Below are 7,492 nucleotides of genomic sequence, written 5' to 3'. Positions count from 1 at the left end.
GGGTGGGCGGAGCCGTTAGCAGAGCCAGGAGGGCGCAGGCCGTTTGCCAGGCCAGGCAGGGACCCTTCTCGCCGCGCCGGCCGCCGGGGGCCGCTTATAGAACCCGGTAGGCAGTGGCCTCCTCGTGGCTAAGAGCCGGGCGGGCGGGGTGGCCGATCACCTAGCGAGCGGGGCCGCCAGGAGAGCCAGGATGGCGGGAGCCGTCTGCCGAGCCAGGCGGGGACCCTTCTCACTGCCCCGGGCTGCCGGGGGCCGCTTGCAGAGCCGGTTGGGCGGTGGCTGCGGGATTGGACCTCTGCGCCCGCGTGGCCGGCCAAGATTCACTTGTCTGGGGCCAACTGTCACCTCTAATATAACTTACTACTTCCTGGCAGGTCTCCTTTCAGCGGAATTTTGCTAGAAGTTCCTCAGTAGGTAGAATGTAGCTGTTTTAATGGGTGTTTCTGATCCGGTTAATGTGGAGATACTGAAAGTGCTGCTTCCTTGCCGGCCGCCATGTTGGATCCCATCAAGTTATCTTTTAAATTGCAAACCTCTCTTGATCTTTCTTTAGTTGTGAACTCACTATACCTAAATAATAATAAAACCTATGTTAGAGTAGCATTCTCATAAGGAACTAAGTCCCTTAACTATATATTACTCTATCCTTTTCAAGATTCACTTTGTTAATATTTTTTTTATCCATGTTTTAATTCTAATACCAATATCAGAGGTGTTTTATGTATAGTATCTTTGTAATATATTTTAATATTGATATAGTTTTTTTTCTAAATATTAAATATTATTGTCTAATATTGCAGATAAGCTTTAAGGTCATTTTGTCAACTTCAGCTGAAAAAAATCACTATGGAAATTTGTTGGAAATAAAATTAAAATTGAATTGACATTAAAAATGGAAACTTCATACCTGCTGTGGTGTAAGGAAAATAAAAGGAAGACACAGAGACAAGATGCAGAGGCAGGAAAAGAATGGCAGAATGGCTGGGAGGCCAAGCTTTATTTATATCAATAAGTTACATTAGGTCATTAGTGCCATGACTACATTATTACTTAGTATTACTTTAATCCCAGGTGCTGGATATCTGAGTTCAAAGTCCAAAGGACATTACCATAGCAACTAGATACTGCACCTGTATTAGTTATCTTACTAGCTTCAAGGAGAAACTGCCAAGCATTCCAAGCGTTGGAAACAGAGTGCCAGTTACCCCCAGGGGGAGTTTGCTCACCAGAGGAATGCTTCCCTGCACATTTCCATGGTCAGAATACCTACACTGTGGTTTCGATTTCAAAATGTCCCCCATAATATGTAGGCAAGGCAGCAAAGCTCAGAGGTGAAAAAAGCAGATTATGAAAACTATAACCTCATCAATGGATGATTCCATGTGATGGATTAAAAATTCAAATGGTCCACTGGGTGGTAACTGTAGGCAGGTGAGGCATGGCTGGAGACGGTAGCTCACTGGAAGTATGCTCTTAGGGACTATATCTTGTCCCTGGCTTCGGTTTTTCTGTCTTTGCTTCTTGGCTGACATAAGCTAAGCAGATTTCCTCTACCATGCCTATCTACCAAGCTGTTCTGCGCACCTCAGGCCCAAAGCAATGGAGTTGGTTGAACATGAACTGACACTATTTAACTATGAACCCCAAATAAACTTTTCCTCTTACAAGTTGTTCTTTTCAGATATTTTGTTCACAATGATACAAAGTTGATTAATACAACTGTATCAACATTTATTTAGATTTCCTTTCATGCTCTTAAATAATATTTTATAATTTTTTATACTATTTAGCACATATCATAAGCTGAGTCTGTTATATTATGAATGGAAATTTTTGCTAAAAGCATATTTCTGTATTATTTTTAGTAGATAGTAAAACTTCTAACTTTCATATGTAGACCTTCTACCTGACCACCTGGCTTGATGTTCTTCTTTGTTCTAATAATTTTCAGTTGTTTATCTTGTGGGAGGCCATCCTCGCATGTGATTTGAGTTACCTCCTGGCTGGGTGAGAGGCGCTAAGACACAGCTGTGTCAGAGCTTTCCCTACCCTTCTCCAGGTCCGAGGGCTTGTCCATGCAGAGGCGGGTCTGGCCACTTCCCCAAGACCCAGTCGTCGCCCCTGACCATGGAATGCTGCCCCACTTAACCTTCATTGGATGGGATTTTACCTTGAATTTTTTGTTCCCCAATAAAAGTCCACTCCCTGGTGTGTTCTCTCTTGTCTTTTCTGTAAACCTCCTCACCGCATTAGGTGGCTGGAGGCGGGAGCTAGGAGAAGCCGTCCTGGATCTGATATTAAAGGTAATTAGAGTCTTGTCTCTTTAATTTAGAACTCCCTAGTGTTTACTCAAGAATCGAACCTTCTTAATGAAGCCAGCGCTGGTCGCGTGGCAGATATCTTATATATTATCTTATATAATGCTAGTGGACTAACATTGGGCTATGAAATCCAGATCATTTTACCACTTACTTTTTTTAAAAAAAAGTCTATTGGTACATCATAATTACACATGTAAGTGATATGCATTATTACATAGTCATACATACATAATTTGGTCAAATTCATTCCCCAGTACCTCCCTTTCTCTTTACTATCCCTTTTACCTGGTCACCTTCTTCTCTTCTTCTGGCTTCCCTTCTATCCTCATGAGACCTTTACAGTTTTTATTCTTTTTCCTCTCTATCTTCCACAGATAAGAGAAAAACATATGATCCTTGTCATTCTGAATTTGACTTATTTCTCTTAATATTTTCAGGTTCCATCCATTTTTCTGCAAATGACATAAATTCATTCTTCCTTGTGACTGAATAAGTTCCATTCTCTCTCTGTGTGTGTGTGTGTGTGTGTGTGTGTGTGTGTGTGTGACATTTTCTTTATCCATTCATCTGTTGATAGCCACCTAGGCTGGCTCCATATTTTGGCTATTGTGAATTGTACTGCTATAAACATGGGTCTGCATATATTGCTTTAGGATGATGACTTTAATTATTTTGAATAAATATACTGAAGAGTGACATAGCTGTGTCATATGGTGGTTCTATTCCTAGTATTTTGAGGACCTCCATACAGCTTTCCAAAATGGTAGTACTAATTTACAGTCTCACCAATAGTGTATGTGTTCCTTTTTCCTCACATCCATTCTAGAATTTATTATATTTTGTTCCTGATAATAGCTATTCTATCTGGAGTGAGATGAAATCTAAGTGTAATTTTGATTTGCATTTCCCTGATTGCTAAAGATGTTGAACATTTTTTATACATTTGCTAGACATTGTAGTTCTTGTTTTAAGAAATGTCTATTAAGTCTTTGCCTATTTGTTTATTGCATTATTTGTTTATTTGGTATTCATTGTTTTAGTTCTTTATATATTCTGGAAATTTCCCCCTGTTGGAAGCTGTCAGAGTTTTTCTCCCTTCTATAGGCTCTCTCTTTATACTCTTAAATGTTTCCTTTGCTGTTGACAATTACTTTTGAGAGAAAATCTAATTTGTTGATTTTGCCCAGTGTTGGATTTGTTTTCTTTTTGCTAATTAGAAACAAAAGCATTTCAATATTGATAGATAATTTTGGCTGTCAACCTGATTGGTTTGAAGGATGCATGGATAATTGGTAAAGCATACTTCTTGGTGTGTCTGTGAGGTTATTTTCAGAGAAAACTGGCATGCGGATCAGTGGACTGATGGAGAAGGACCACTCTGAGTGTGGTCCAATAGGATGGGGACCCAGATGGAACAATAAAGCAGAAAAAGAGGGAGGCTCACTCTTGAGCACACTCTGCTTATCTTGAGTAGGTACCTTTTTTCTGCTGCCATTGCCTATGGACATCAGACTATTGATTCTTCAGCCTTTGAATGTGGAGTTACACCAACATCTACCCATAGTGTTTCCAGGCCTTTAGTCTTCAGAATTACTTTCATTCTTTTTCAATAATTTTTTTATACCAAATAATATCAACCATTAATGGGTAGCTCTCTTATGGGCTACCTATTCCACTGTTTTATAGACCCTTATATCCTCAGGATTTTATTGGGAAAGTTTTATAAGAAGGGGTTTGCTGTTCCAAGCATATTTGTGAGGGTCTTGATCTAATTCAAACCATATGCCTCCTGGATCACTCCTTTAATTGTCAACACCTAAGAAAGGAGTCTTACTTGATAGCCCATTCCATATTTGGACAACTCTTACTGGTAACTTATTTATATTTATTTGATATCATACTGCTATTCAGTAATCTAACCCCTTACAGGTGTTCCTTCTTTACCAGAACCTTAGCATTCACAAATTTAATATTTGCAATTTCACCATGGTCCTCAAATGTTCATGAAAGAACCTAGCTCATAATTGTGTTGGGACGTTAATTTGAGTAGTGTTTTCTGCCAGGTGGACCTGTAGAATGTAGTCACTTAGCTAGTAAGTGGTCCTATCCAGAAGGTCAGTGTTTACTTTGAGTTTTTTATGTTCACAGTAACTCTCATGAAAGCAGTACAGCCTTATAAAATGACTTTGGTTCCATATTCATTACTTATAAAGGATCTTAAAGGAGTCACTAAGATTTTGCAGCTATATTTTATCACATTTTATGAGAAAATATATATTCTAGTGATATTCATATATTTGGGGTATTTGACGGCCTTTGGAAGTATTCCTGATGAATGCCAATGGTTTCTGCATAATCTGTTTCCACTGTATGTGGAAGAAACCTCTGAGCACTGCTCCAGCACTGCATTACTACAAAGAAGGTTCAAAAGGAGAGATATATTGAAGCCCATAAATATTTTGACATGTTGAAAATAAAAAAAACCTTGTAAAGGGTACTAAAGGATATAGCTTGGATTAGCATTTGTAGGGAGCAAGCTGTGATCAATGTGTGACTTGATTCAATTGATGGAAATACTCAAGATGAATATTTGTACATAAAATTTATGTAAAGGAAATTTCACATGTAGTAATTCTTCTTCACTAAATGAAACTATTTATATTATTTTATGGATATTCCTTTGCTCCAGAACTGATTTCAGCTGGAATATAATATAATATAATATAATATAATGATGATACAGTATGAGTAAAAAGATAGCAGTTATATGTGTGACTCCCTTTAAGTATGTTTTATAAGAAGACAGGAAAAATGCATTCAAAGAGACCAGCAATGAATATCATGAATATCTGATTTGGCAGATTATAGCCCACAGGCAAAATCCAGTCTGATTTATTTACAGTATGAAAGCCAAGAACAATTTCCTACATTTTGAAAGGTTTAAATGAAAAAAGAGAAAAGCATAATAACAATTTGGGACATATGTGAATTTTGCAAAACACAAATTTTAGTGCCCATAATGAAGTTTTGTTGGAAGAAAGTCACACTCACTGACTTACACATCATCTGTATTAATCATATTTCTGTGACTATAGCAAATATCTGAGATAATCAACTTAGAAAGAGAAAATGTTTATTCTGCCTCACCTTTTGGAGATAGTATAGTATGTAATGTGTAATGCTCATGCCATAATGTTAGAATGTCTGGCTCTTCATAAGCAAAAAGATTGTGGATCCAAACTTTCTTCATAATACCTCCTGCATGAGAAAGGACATGAGTAAGGAGGGCCTGGATGACACCTGCCCTTACCCCAATCATTAGCTGGAAGCTTACCTGTTGTTTTAGTCACCTCTTTTGCTGCTGTGACCAAAAGACCTGACAAGAACAATTTCAGAGGACGCAAAGCTTATTTGGATCTCACAGTTTCATAGATCTCAGTGACTAGATGGCTAAGTCCATGGCTCTGTGCCCCAAGAGTGGCAGAACATCATGGCAGAAGAGTGAGGTGGAAGAAAGTGGCTCAGAACATGGCCACCAGGAAGCAGAGCGAGAGCTCTGCTCACCAAGAACAAAATACATACCCTACAGGCAAGCTCTCCCCCCATGACCTACCTCCTCTAGCCGCACCCTACCTGCCTATACTTATCACCCAGTTAATTTCTATTAGATGATTAATGCATTAATTAGGTTAAAGTCCATAAATCAACCATTTCACCTCTAAAGTTTCTTGCATTATCTCACACATAAGCTTTTGGGGGACACTTAATATCTAAACCATAACACTTGTGTTCTGAATTGGGATGGGCTGGTGGCAATGTGGCAGTTAAGTTTTAACTGTTTAGTGCCAGATTAAAAGAAAGGACCATAGCAAGGATAGTGGAAGGAGACGGTCATCATTATACAAAATTCATGTATGAAGATGTGAATTTAGTGACAGCATACCTTATATACAACAGCAATTTGATAAATTGTGGTGTAAAGGTGTATTAAGAATTGTAATGCAAAAGAAATTATGAATGTAATGCACTCCTTTATTGGGATGTATGTAAGAAATAATAAAAAGAAAGAAAGAAAGGACCAGGAAATGATAGAACAAGAACTATGGGTAGTTGGTCCTGAAGCTTTGATGTATCTATCAAGTTCTAGCAAAAAGCAAATTCAGAGCAAAACCTGAGCAAACTTCAGCCTGTACCTTAAGTGCTACTGCTAGGTCTGGAGAGGAGAAAGAAATAGGGATGGGAGAGAGGAGGACTAAGATGAAGAAGTGAATATTAAAGGAAGTTTTCTGGTTAACTTTTCTTAATTGCCACTGCATTGTTGGGGAAAGGGTTGGTCAGAATAAGGGAGTGTCATATTTACAAAGATGATTTGTACACAAAAGTGATATGAAGGAAATTTTACATGTAGTACTTCTTGTTCACTAAACGAAACTATATTGTTTTTTTTTTATTGGTTGTTCAAAACATTACAAAGCTCATGATATATCATCTTTCATACATTTGACTCAAGTGGGTTATGAACTCCAATTTTTACACTGAATACAAATTGCAGAATCACATCGGTTATACACTCACATTTTTACATAATGGCATATTAGTGACTGTTGTATTCTGCTACCTTTCCTATCCCCTACTATCCCCTCTCCCCTCCCCTCCCATCTTCCGTCTCTAACTCATCTGCTGTTGTTCAATTATCTCCCTTGTTTCCCCCCCTTTCCCCTCACAACCTCTTATGTGTAATTTTGTGTAACATTGAGGGTCTCCTACCATTTCCATATGATTTCCCTTCTCTCTCCCTTTCTCTCCCCCCACTCGACTCTGTTTAATGTTAATCTTTTCCTCATGCTCTTCCTCCCTGTTCTGTTCTTAGTTGCTCTCTTTATATCAAACAAGACATCTGGCATTTGTTTTTTAAGGATTGGCTAGCTTCGCTTAGCATAATCTGCTCTAATGCCATCCATTTCCCTGCAAATTCCATGATTTTGTCATTTTTTAGTGCTGTGTAATACTCCATTGTGTATAAATGCCACATTTTTTTTTATCCATTCATCTATTGAAGGGCATCTAGGTTGGTTCCACAGTCTAGCTATTGTGAATTGTGCTGCTATGATCATTGATGTGGCAGTATCCCTATAGTACACTCTTTTAAGATCCTCAGGGAATAGTCCAAG

The 7,492-nt window shown here is 38.4% G+C and overlaps 1 long non-coding RNA gene across 1 annotated transcript in view; it reads right to left on the bottom strand.

The window, feature by feature from the left end:
• LOC125618562 overlaps positions 1 to 6,394 on the bottom strand; it is an 11,113-nt gene extending 4,719 nt beyond the window's left edge. Inside the window, exons 1-2 of the long non-coding RNA XR_007349901.1 lie at positions 6,186 to 6,394; positions 4,633 to 4,635 (exon numbers count right to left, since the gene is read on the bottom strand). This is a non-coding gene — a long non-coding RNA (uncharacterized LOC125618562). The remainder of the gene's footprint in view (positions 1 to 4,632; positions 4,636 to 6,185) is intronic.
• Positions 6,395 to 7,492: the final 1,098 nt, after the last annotated feature.

The sequence above is a fragment of the Marmota marmota genome, unplaced genomic scaffold (assembly GCF_001458135.2).
Source record: "Marmota marmota marmota unplaced genomic scaffold, marMar, whole genome shotgun sequence".
Classification (NCBI taxonomy): domain Eukaryota; kingdom Metazoa; phylum Chordata; class Mammalia; order Rodentia; family Sciuridae; genus Marmota; species Marmota marmota.
Note: the sequence above shows the minus strand (reverse complement) of the source record. Positions and strands in the feature narration are given on the sequence as shown.